Here is a 12871-nt window from a genome sequence, read left to right as displayed (position 1 = left end):
TTTCTATGGATCAATCTACATAATGCAATCCACACAAAACATGGAAGAACATTTTGGGGGCTAGTTGGTCTGGGAACTAAGTCGATCAGATCAGGAGGAGACTTTCATGTTCCATGCGCAGTATGGAAAGAACACCTGGAAGGACTTTACAGTGGTCCAACACTAAATACTACACCTGAGGAGGCTAAACAGCTCATCTACGCATGTAACAACTCGAGGGTCCGGGGACCAAACACCCTGTCTGTCTACGACAATGATGAAGAAAGATGCAGCAGCTTGGAGTGTGCTGGTGGCCACCATATTTAATTCAGTGCTACATGCAAGGCAAATTCTTCCATCTTGGAAGGGTTCCATCATTTATCCACTATATAAGCGTGGCTCTAAACATTCACAGAAGAGCTACAGGTTGATTGCTGTGCACGATGCAGAAGGGAAAATCTTTGCTAAACATTTATTACCTTTCCTACAAAAATGGGCCAATGCAGCCAGGAGACTAACATCCCACCAAGCTGACTTCCAAAAAGATTGCTCTACCATTGATAACATCATGGTGTTGGCCACTGTTGCTCAGAGAGCATTAAGAGTTAAAGGCAAAAATCTATTTGCATGTTTTATTGTTTTTATTGACTTCTCAGTGGCTTTTGATAAAATAAACAAAGCTAAACTATGGGCAAAACTGAAGGCTTGCAGAATTGAGAAGGATCTGCTAAAACCTATAATGGAGCTACACAGCGACATGTGGGTAAAAGTGAAACTTTACCATGGTAAAAAATGTCCCCAAAAAATCTACACAGGGAAACCTTACCATGGTAAAAAATGTCCCCAAAAATCCACACAAACAACGGGCTAAAACAAGGCTGCATCTTAGCCTCTGCTGTTTAAATTATATTGCTCCGATCTTACAGAGGTGCTGCAGGAAGTTAGGGGTGCCTTCCCCAAACTAGGAAACACAAAAATTGAATATCTGGCTTATGCAAATGATATTGTTATGTTATAAAAAATGCAGATCAGGCTCCAAAACCAGCTAGCCAGCTTACATGCATACAAGTTGGTTAATGGCCTACAGATTAATATGAGCAAATCAAAAATTATGTCATTTGGTTGCAAAACCCCCTGGTTCATAGGGCCAGACGGAATTGAGGAGGTGTCCACCTACTCAGATTTGGGGATGAAATTTGATATCAAACTAAACTGGAAAGCACATATAGAATACTTACAATAGTAATTGGCAGTTGGATCCGGAACTATAAAAAGCTTTGCCATAAAATAGGGTGGAAACGCCATTGGATAAACTGTGATTGTAGCTAATGTCAAACTGTCTACAGTTTGAACTCATGGGCCCGTATGCTGATTGATGGAAATTATCAGGACAGTAGAAACAGCATTTATAGGCAGGATAAGGAACAGATTCAATCTATGGAAAACCAGTCCACCTTGCCTAATCAGGTTTGAACTGGGTCTGCTGTCAATAAGGGCCCAAACAAACATCAACCTTATTAATTATTGTATAGAACGCAAGGTGGAGTCCAATAATATTATAAGATATCTTATAAACAAAGACCTGGCTAATTCACATAATGATATTCCAGTGGCAGAATCTCGTGTATAGGATCTCCTGAATAATCATAATCTGCCTACCCTAAGCAAATTATCTAAAGTGACCAAAGCCGCTCTGAAGCTTATGTTAAAGCAAGAAATTTAAATGGCCAGTTGCCTCCTTCATGTCGAGAGGGCATCCAAATACAAAAGCACTGTGTATACCATGAAGTCTAACTCATTTCAAAGGCAACCATACCTAGATTTTAACTTGAACTCCAAGGTTATTTCCTTTTTCTTACGCTATAGACTCTTTTACCTTCCGTTTCTCCAGGTTAATGGACAATGGAAACAACCCTTACATACTAATAGCATAAGCTGCCTTTGTAACACAAAGCACATAATTTGTTTATGTCCTGAACTAACAGACAATAAAAAGAAGCTGCTGAAAAACTCCTTTAATACAGAAGGGATAAGAACTATACATAAGGCTATTCCTTTCTGTTTTCAGTGCTTTACACCTAAACTAGTGGGACAGGTGACAACATTTTAATCTCTAACAATTAAAAGATAGGAAGGTAAATGCGGATGATTTAGGGCCTCATTACTAGTGTAGAGGTCTGACGACTGCCACACTCACGGTGACGGTCGGACCGCCGCACTCCAGAAATCCGAAAAATGAAAAAGGGGAATTATTATTACCAAGTATCCTTCTCGCTCCCACAAACTTCAAAAGAAGAGGCCAGCCCTCACACCACGTTTGCAATTCAGCACACAATTTTTTTGCTCAAACCAAGGTGCAAAAACAAAAGCTACATGTTTCATCTATCGCTATCCTTGGTCACAATAGGTGACACCATCTTGGAAGTGTCATACATACAAGATGAATACTCATACTGCATAGACATAGACTGCGACATCCGAAACATGTTGACTATGTTTTTGCACTTTGGCGTAAGAAATAATTATTCTGAATTGCAACCACTTTATGAGGGTGGGTCATTCTTTTTGAGGTTTGTGTGAGAAAGAAGGAAATTTTCTGATGTTGACGCCATTGACGGCATAGCATTGCACACGGCCCACATTAAGGAGCCCACTAGCAATTGCCATGAAGCCCAAAGAGATACATTAAAATTACTGAAAAATTAAATTTATTTATTTACAGTACTTAAAAATGCATCAAAACTAAACATATTTTTGTACAAACGTTAATGTTTTTGTGGAAAATTTGCTTTCTGTTCACCAAAAGTATAGAACAAACATTTTACAGTATGTGAAAAGTGAAAACGTGTGCAAAAATTGTTAAAACATAAAAATATGAACATGTCATAAAATTGTTTGTTTACAACAATAAATGCATACAAAATGTATAGTAAAGTAAAATAACTTAAAATATAACAATTAAAAAAAAGTATTATAATGTTATTCTATGTGTAAAAAATGTTTCAACTGTAAAAATAAAACTCATGTTACCAAACCAATGAATCACATTTAAAAAAATACAATAACACATTTACTATAACCACTCCTATGCAATCTACATTGGAGAAAGCATTAGACTTTTAGTGGGGAAGATTAACTATTCCCACTCCAACCTAAGCCACATTAGGGAAAGCCTTAGACTTGGAAGAAGTTAATTTAATATCCCACTCTAATCCAAGGTATAATCGGGAAAGTGTTAGACTTTGCTGAGGGTAGATTTACTATTTCCACTCCAATCAAAGCTACACTGAGGAAAGTACTGGATACCATTCTATCCCCAATCTAAACCATAATGGAGAAAGAATACGACTTTGAAGGAGTAGGTACATTTACAATTCCCACTCTAACCTAAGCTACACAGGGGAAAGATTTCAGCTTTGACAGGGTTAAATTTACTATTTCCATTCCAAACTATGCTTCATTGGGGTAAATATTGGACTTTAATGGTGAGAGAGCGTAGCTTATATAATCTATATTAACAAGAAATGTTTATGTACTAATGTGTAATAATGCTGCATAGAAAATGTATTAATGTACTTTGCTAAAACGTGCACTTGAAATGTGCCCACGGGGAGTGGCCGTCAATATATACCGGGAAAAATGAAACTGACTGATAATGTTAAAATGTTATGTTATGATATGATTTTACACTAATAATAGTAAGAGATATGTAAAGGTTTTGCTAATAAATCATTAGCCTTTAGTTAGCATGAGTCGAGGCCTAGCTGCCTGGCTCTCATATTAAATGTGTTTTTCTAATGTGCAGTGTGCTGACTTGCTGAAGGACATGAACTCTTGTTTTTTTCTCTAAACTAGAAGCTGAATATAACTGTAGTAGATCCGTGCTCATGAAATTCGACTTGCTTGTAGAAACATTTTAGCTGAATGCAACACTGTAGACCAGTCGTAGGTACAAGGTCGTCTGAACCGGTACAGACAATGGACCCACTGACCGAAGATGTGCAAAGGACCACAAGACTATGAAATCATACCGGACATTCCACACGCTAAAGACGTCAATCATAAGGACCAAATAAATACGTGAGAACTGTTATGGGGTGACAAATTCGATGAGCTAATGTGAAGTTAATTGGTTAAAGATAGTGGGGTGCAACCCCTTGTCCAATCAAATTTTAGGGGAATGTACAACGAAAAGGGGATAAAAACCCTTGACACCAGGAAGTAAATTAGACTAGAGAACTAGGGAGTAGGAGACTAGGAGAGGGGGAGATGCTGTTGCGATTTGCTATGATCCAGACACTTTGGGGGTTATTCTAACTTTGGAGGAGTGTTAATCCGTCCCAAAAGTGACGGTAAAGTGACGGATATACCACCAGCCGTATTACGAGTTCCATAGGATATAATGGACTCGTAATACGGCTGGTGGTAAATCCGTCACTTTTCCGTCAATTTTGGGACGGATTAACACCTCCTCCAAAGTTAGAATAACCCCCTTTGTCACGTTGCTTAGTGACTTCCTAATTTTACTTAGAACCATCCTTGCCCTTAGATTGCCCGTATACACTTTACCTCCTTATGAGGGAAGTGCCCCTTTACCCGATTGCTGAATTCCTGTTGGCGAATCAACTGATGTCCTGAGGACGAAGACCGAACCAGGACAGTGAAATTGTGATTGTCTGTTTGATTTTCCTTTCTAGGTACCAACTGCTTCTTTTGACAGAGACCATTTCTAAATTGATGTTACTAAATTGTTTTGCATGAAGTCCAACATGCCAGTGCTAATTAGAGGTTAGTTGAGAGTGGTTCACTAAACTGACGTAAATAGACAAATGACCGAATCTATGCTTCGTTGAATAACGTGATGATGATACTCTGCTAAAATAACCTATGCTGACGCCGTGTTATATTCTAATGTTCGTGATTCTTGCTTTGATGAAATCTTATCAGAGTTGCCATATTGTGACTATGCTAATGTGTTTCTTGGTTTTGAGACTAATAAACTTACTAGTAGAATTGTAATCAATAGGGAATAAATATTACAAAATTCATATTATTCTGGTGTGGTTATTCATGACTGAAAGGTCATGGTGTTTCTGAGTTTCATTAAATGACACTAAGGTAAATTGCATTGTTATAATAAATATTGATAACGTTATTGACATATTGATTGACATGCTGATTAGCTATCTCGTCCTAAGGTGTCTTCAATCAGGGTCAAAAGATTCATTGGCCTAAAACGAGTCCCAAAGTGAGTAAATTAATCATAAAGGGACGCGTTAACAGTTCTGGTAGCAGAGCAACGGTTTAGGCCCTTTGGGGCCCTAGGACGGAGGACTATTGTTTAAATTATTTTTCGAGATAATGCAAATTGGAGGTATGATGCGTTTCTAAATTCCCTATGACTTTCCCGGAATCTCGGAGCCTGCCTAAGTGAATTGGGTATGTTCTTGTCGTTTTAGTATGTGTGGTGTAGAATTTGCGCTTGCTCAGCTTATGCATATTGCAGGTGTTTTGTGAAATTTGTGTGAATTTAGCCAGGTATTGTTGTTTTAGTAGGAGTGGGCGTACTCCGCATTATGAGAGTAGGGAAGTCGGTGAACTTCATGTGAGTGTGGCGCTTTGTGCTCAAAACTATCCACGTGGTTGTTGGTGATGTACGGACCCGTCTTGGTCTAAGACTTCGGAGAATATTGACAAGTGTAGGAGACACTTGGGTTTATGTTGTAATTTGTGTGGTTTAATAGGTCAATCGGGCGTGGTTGACAAGTCGAGTTTGAGTCAAGTTGTGTGAGTGGAACCTTCAATGGAGATTTGGCAAGTTCTAAAGTGCACTAGAATGAACCATTGACAAATCGAGAGTAGAATTTGCGGGTTGAATTCTGCTTGCGAGTGCGGGAGCTGAGAAAGAGAGAGTGGCGGCCGAGGCTTCAAGTGACATCTCTGTAAAGTTCTGAAGCGATTGTGTTACCTTTCCTGTAGTAAACCGACAATTTTTTTTTGTTTTGTTGTTGTTAAAGGTGCTCGCAATACTTTGCATTAGTTTTGTGTGAGGAGGACAAGCCACAAGGCTTTGTCAGCTGCAGTGTGTGTGAGTGTGACGTCATTTGAGCCGCGCTGGGATAGGTCAGTTGCCGATAGGGGTGGGTGAAGAGTGTTCTGGGAATTAAAGTCACTTTCTGATTAGATTCTGAACAAAATAAAAGACGCGAAAATGACGTTTTTCAAGGCTCTAAAGAGTGCGTGGAAGGGAGATACATATATTAGGGCGAGTGAAGGGGAGCCTACACCACCTGAGGGTACTCTAGCTTATATAGTAATGGAAGAAAAGGGAGTCTTTGGATGAAGCAGTGGCGCAAATTAACAGAGAAGGAGGGATGTTTACCGTTTCCGGAGCATGGAACGTTTAATACAAGAATTTTAGAAAACTTGAGGTGGATGTTAAGTGTACAGAAACCGCCTCCAAGACCAGCTCAGTATGAGGCATTAGCAGTCTGGGATTTAATGGCCATACGACAAAGACAGCAGAAACTTGAAAGGAGAATAAAAAGGGCAGAGAAAACTTTAGCTGAGGCTAGGTGGGACAATGAGAGCAGAATGTGGAGAAGGGGAATAGTTGACGGACTCAAATTGTTCCCGGCAATAACCCAGGAAGATTAGACACAGGGAAAGAAGGCCACCTGTAAGACAGACAATGGCTCTAGTAAGTCAAAAGAGACTCAGAGGTCTTGGGTAGATGAAGATGATACAGATGACGAAGAGTTTCATAATCAGTTGTTACATGATCGCCCGCCACCATATGCTATAAATGATACTGCACCGAGCACTGGTGCAGGTCCTGAGGATTCAACACAGAGTAAGAGAATTACAAGTACAGTGCAGACAAGCGATACAGTTTTGACACAAAATGGTGACAGTGTACCCACTACCCCAGACATGCAGACACAGTTGCAACCTCCGCCACAGATTCAAAGGATCTATCCAGATGTCCCAGTATTAGAGACAAACACTAGTCTGATGGTGCCGCCTGATCTGATATATACGAGATCAAAACTAGTGCACATTGAGCCAACTCCGCAATTGTTGCCCCAGCCACAGCAACAACTGATTCCGGGTTACAATCCAGTGGCAGGACCGCAGTCAGTACTTGCACCAACCACGATGAGTCAAGCTTTGGGAGTTAGTGCCCCACGGGGTTTGGGACCTGGTCAGACACCAGCTGCCATATCATTACCAATTACTGTTGGTCCGCCAGTACCACTATATGTGCAGGGTAAGCCTGGCCTATGTGATCAGGGAGTGAGGACCCAAGAGACAATAAGAGGAGGGTTCACAGGAACTCCCCAACCAATGACATCAAGGGAACAAGCAGCAGAAGGACTCAGGTCTTTACTAGACCTCAGCCCGATTGGGGCTCCTTCAGAGGCAATGAGACAAGCAGGGCTAAGTGTGTTAGCCCCACAGACGCTGAGCACAAATACGACACAGTCACCATTGATGCAGTCAGGAAACATTTTGTTGCAAGGCTATTCCGTGCAACAGTTGAATGAGTGGTTAGAAAAAATCAACGCTTCACAAACTACTTCAGTGACCACAGAGAGGTCAGAAAGGGATGAATACCTGAATTTTGTGAGACTGGGTGTAGAAGCTGCAGGACTAGTGGAAGGAACAATGGGGGTGAACAGATTAGAGTCATACACAGAAGCAGAATTGAGGTATCTGTGCCCCAAAATCACAAAAGAAGTGAGTAAGGTACACCAGAGGTTGGCAAACCTGGCGGATAAATACAGCATTGATATTGAGAATACTAAACATTTGAAAAGAAGCTACAGATTAGACTGTGATTCTAAAGATTTTGATCACATGAGGTCCACCGGAATTAAAGCGCATCTTAAAGAAATACTGCAAAGTGCGCAGATTTGGGGAGCCTTAGAGAAATGGGAAGGCAGATGGGCAAAGAAAAGAGATAAAGAGAAAAGCGATGATCCGGAACCAAAGCAGGCTAAAGCCGCACCGGACACGGGGACAATACAAATTTTACCAATGAGAGAAACAGCCGGAGGGGTTCTAGTCCCTGTACCGTGGTCTAGGGGAGACATCCTGTCATTCACAAAGGATTATCCCAGGTTGAGGGAGAAGCCCATAGAATGGTACCAACAGACGGACAGGTTTGTGAAGTTGGCAAAATGTCTCTGTGAGGACTTGAATACCCTGTTTGAGATTATAGTTCCACCTGACTTATGGCTTGAGTGCAAGAGAGGTGTGGATTGGCTGACACAGGAACCAGCAAGGAATAAGGTGACTGGAGCACCATCTGACGAGGTGATTAATTATTACCATAAAGTAATTGAGTTTTTGAAGCAGAAAGTGTTGCCGAAAGTGACTGATTGGCAGAAAATCGATCGAACATCACAGGAGGCCTAAGAGTTGATTCATGCTTACTATGAGAGATTGTTGAAAGCATTCAAACATTACAGTAGCACTGAGGTCATTGAGCCCGAAAGACATGAATCATCTTGTGTTCAGGTTTGTTGAAGGGCTGAGAAAAGAGATTAGCCAGATGATTAAGAATCATTTGATCTGTTGGCTAGCAAAGCCGATTGATGAGGTGTTGCAGTATGCGAAATACTGTTGTGACAAGATTGAGTTGAAGCAGAGAAAATTGAAAGAGAAGGTGATGGTGATGCAGATTAAGGCAGCGCAAGCAGGGATGCAGGGAAATGGAGTGCAACAGGTTATACAGCAGCAACTGCAGGGAAATGGCATGTTTCAGGCACAACCAAGAGGTCGAGGTCGAGGTTTCGTGAACCGTGGTCCAGACCTGAATACTGTTGTGGTTTAAAACGATGTGCAGGGGATGAAAAAGGTGTCACCATTTCACGCGTGCGGGGGGCGTGGGGCATTGGAAGTGGGAATGCCCAATGGTGGTGCAGGATAGTGTTGTTCAACAAAGCAATTATGTTGGTACCTTTCAAAATGTGAGAGGTCCAAAAATGAGGGGTCAAAATCAGAACTTCCAGAATAACATGGTACAGATGCAGGGGTTACAGCCCATGCAGCAAATGCAAATGCCGCGTGTTCAACCAGCACAAATGCAGCAGGTACAACAGCAGGTTCCCATGGTACCTAGACAGCAAATGCAATTACTATTAGCTCTAATGGGACAGCAACAGGTGATGCTTCCTCAACAGGTCACAGGCCAAACGATGAGTCAAAATAATACAGTACAACAGTTCCCATTGCGTGGTGAGGATGGAATAAACTACGAATGGTCGGATGATTGTTCAGACAGTGAGGAGTGCAGGCTTGCAGCGTCCCTAGAAGTAGACCAGAGGGACCTTATGTAGAAGGAAAGGTGATGGGTCATAAGGTTTCATTTTTAGTTGATACAGGAGCTACACGCTCTACAGTCAGAAGTGCAGAGGTTCTGAAATTGCCACTTTCGGGGCGTACGATAAGAGTGGTAGGAGTAGCAAATCAGTTTTTGACGAATCCGATTACAGACCCGGTCCAAGTTGAGATTAGCAACTTCCAGGGACTGCACAAATTTGTAGTCTGTGATTCTAGTCCAGTATCCCTACTGGGAAGAGACTTGCTGTGCAAAATGAGGTGTTCCATTACCTGTTCCAATGAAGGGATTGAAGTCCAGACAAACAGTGATGATGAAGGGGTCGATGGGCAGTTTTCAGAGTCAGAGACAGAGACTGCAAATGAAGATTACCCTCTGATAGCTTTATTCCCGATGCTTACAGTACTTGACTTGCCACCTGAGCTGCAGGGAACAGTAACAGAGAAAGTGTGGGACCTGACAGGAAAAGAAGTGGGACTGATAAAAGGAGTAGACCCAGTCAAAGTACAGGTTATGCCGAATGCAGTGTTTCCGCAGGTACCGCAGTACCACATGACACAAGATGTCCTCATTCAGGTAGCGCAGATAATTGCGGACTTTGTGAAGCAAGGGGTTCTGAAAGAAGTGATGAGCAGCCCGTGTAATTCACCAATAATGGGTCTGAAAAAGCCTTGTGGGAAGGTTCGAATTGTGCATGATTTGAGGAAAATAAATGAGATTGTGGTAAAATGTTGCCCCATAGTGCCAAATCCAGCAGTAATCATGTTCCAGGTTCCGTGTGATGCAGCTTGGTTCACGGTTGTGGATCTGTCTCAAGCATTCTTTTCGGTGCCTCTTCATGAGGACAGCCAATTTATTTTCAGCTTTGAATTCCTGGATAAGGTGTACAGTTGGTGCGAATTCCTCAAGGGTTTTCTGAGTCACCTTCCATCTTCAATCAGATATTGAAGAAGGATTTAGTTGGAACTTCCTTTCAGTTCGACTCTAGTACAGTACATTGATGATCTGTTAATTGCGTCCAGAACAAAAGACGACTGCAGGTATGACACAATTGCCTTACTGAACCATTTGGGAAAGAATGGACATAAAGTGTCCCCAAAGACGCTGCAATACTGCCAGAGAGAGGTGAAGTACTTAGGTCACCTAATTGAGAAAGGGTCAAGAAAAATATCCAAAGAGAGAGTGACAGCCATACTGCAGTTGAATCCCCCGACAACCAAAAGAGATGTCAGAATGTTTCTGGGAATGGTGGGCTACTGTCGTCAGTGGATTCCCAATTTCTCGATTATCTCTAAACCATTGATAAAACTGACAGGCAAGGAAGTTCAGGATGACCCGGGTAACATAATTTTGTCCGAAAAAGAGATGTAAGCATTCATGGAGTTGAGAGAATGTATGTGCAGGGCACCGGCTTTAGGTATGCCTGATTACACAAAGCCTTTTCTACTGTTTTGTCATGAACGTGATGCATGTTCTTTGTCTGTTTTAACACAGGTCCATGGAGGTGCAAACCGCACAGTAGCATATTTTTCAGCTACTTTGGACCCAGTCGCAGCAGCCTTACCGGGTTGTTTGCGTGCAGTTGCAGCAGTTGGTCAAAGCCTCACACAGGGGGTCATTCTGACCCTGGTGGTCTTGGACCGCCAGGGCCACGAATGACGGAAGCACCGCCAACAGGCTGGCGGTGCTTTAATCCCATTCCGTTACCGCCGCGGTCGGATTGCCGGGGCCGGCGGTCATCCGCCGTTTTTGCCCCGGCTGGGAGAATCCGCCAAGGCAGCACTGCAAGCAGCGCTGCCCTGGGGATTCTGACCCCCGTACCGCCAGCCTGTTTCTGGCGGTTTTCACCGCCAGGAAAAGTCTGGCGGTAATGGGTGTCCTGGGGCCCCTGGGGGCCCCTGCACTGCCCATGCCACTGGTATGGGCAGTGCAGGGGCCCCCTAACAGGGCCCCGGCCTGCTTTTCACTGTCTGCGTGGCAGACAGTGAAAAGCGCGACGGGTGCAACTGCACCCGTCGCACTGCCGCAACACCGCCTCCATTCGGAGCCGGCTCCTGTGTTGCGGCCTCATTCCCGCTGGGCCGGCGGGCGCTAACTTGGTTAGCGCCCGCCGACCCAGCGGGAATGTCAGAATGGGGGCCGCGGAATTTTGCCGGCGTGGCGGCCAAATAGCGGTTTCCGCCTGGCGGGCGGCAGTAGCCGCCCGCCACAGTTGGAATCACCCCCACAGTGTGAAGGCATAGTGATTGGACATCCCTTAACAGTAATGGTTCCTCATTCAGTTGAAATTTTGCTATCCTGAACCAAGACACAGCACATGACAAATGCTAGGTTAACTAGATACGAGACCGTTATACTGGAGTCTCCAAATGTTTCCCTCAAGAGATGTACTGTATTAAACCCGGCAACTTTACTTCCTATTGAAAATGCAGACATTAGTGATGCTGAGGAAGTGGAACATGATTGTCTTGAGGTAACAGAACTGTGCACCAAACCAAGACCTGACATCAAAGATACCCAGTTAGAAGAAAATGATTACATTATGTTTGTTGATGGTTCATGCTTGAGAGACTCAGTGGGAGTACTGAGAGCTGGGTATGCCGTGTGCACAATCACCGGTATTCTAGAAGCTTCCTGGCTTGAAAGAGTGTACTCTGCACAAGTGGCTGAATTAATTGCCCTTACTAAGGCATGGCACGCAGCTGAAAACCTGAAAGTCACTATCTATACTGACAGCAGATACGGATTCGGAATTGTACATGATTTTGGCCAACTATGGTCACAGAGGGGTTTCATGACCTCTTCTGGATCACCAGTGAAAAATGGCGAAATGATTAAGGATTTGTTGCATGCGATTCAGTTACCTCTTGAAATTGCCGTGGTGAAATGCAATGCTCATGTTAAGTCACAAGATTTTGTGTCAATGGGAAACGGCTATGCAGATCAAGTCGCAAGGTTTTGCGCATTGAACTGTATATTGTCCAGAGATCAGTGTGAATTGTTACCTGAAACGGAGAATGAAACATGTTTACATTTTGCATTATGGGTGGTTGACACATTAGATGAGCTAAAGTTACTGCAGGGACGTGCTGGCAAAGAAGAGAAACGCTCCTGGCAGAGAATGCACTGTATACAAAGAGCTGATGACCTATGGGTCTCAGAGGAGGGGAAAATGGTCTTGCCAAACAGTCTTCTGTCACAGTTTGCAAAGTTCTATCATAGCCAAGCCCATATAGGGAGAGATACAATGATCAGATTGTTCAAAATTGATTGGTTCAATCCAAAATTCAGTCAAGCTGCAGAGGTTATTTATCACAGGTGCATCATCTGTCAACAGATGAATGCAGGAAAAGGGACGGTGGTAAATATGAGCCACGTTGAGAGAGCAGGCGGTCCATTTAGCAGGATGCAGATGTGGAAGACTGAGATATGTGTTGGTGATTGTGTGTGTTTTCAGTCATTGGATTGAAGCTTACCCTATACGTAGGAATGACAGTCTCACAGTAGCAAAGCTGTTGCTTAGAGAGTTAATACCACGTTTTGGAT

This window comes from Pleurodeles waltl, chromosome 8, assembly GCF_031143425.1.
Source record: "Pleurodeles waltl isolate 20211129_DDA chromosome 8, aPleWal1.hap1.20221129, whole genome shotgun sequence".
Lineage (NCBI taxonomy): Eukaryota > Metazoa > Chordata > Amphibia > Caudata > Salamandridae > Pleurodeles > Pleurodeles waltl.
This window is presented reverse-complemented; position numbering follows the sequence as displayed.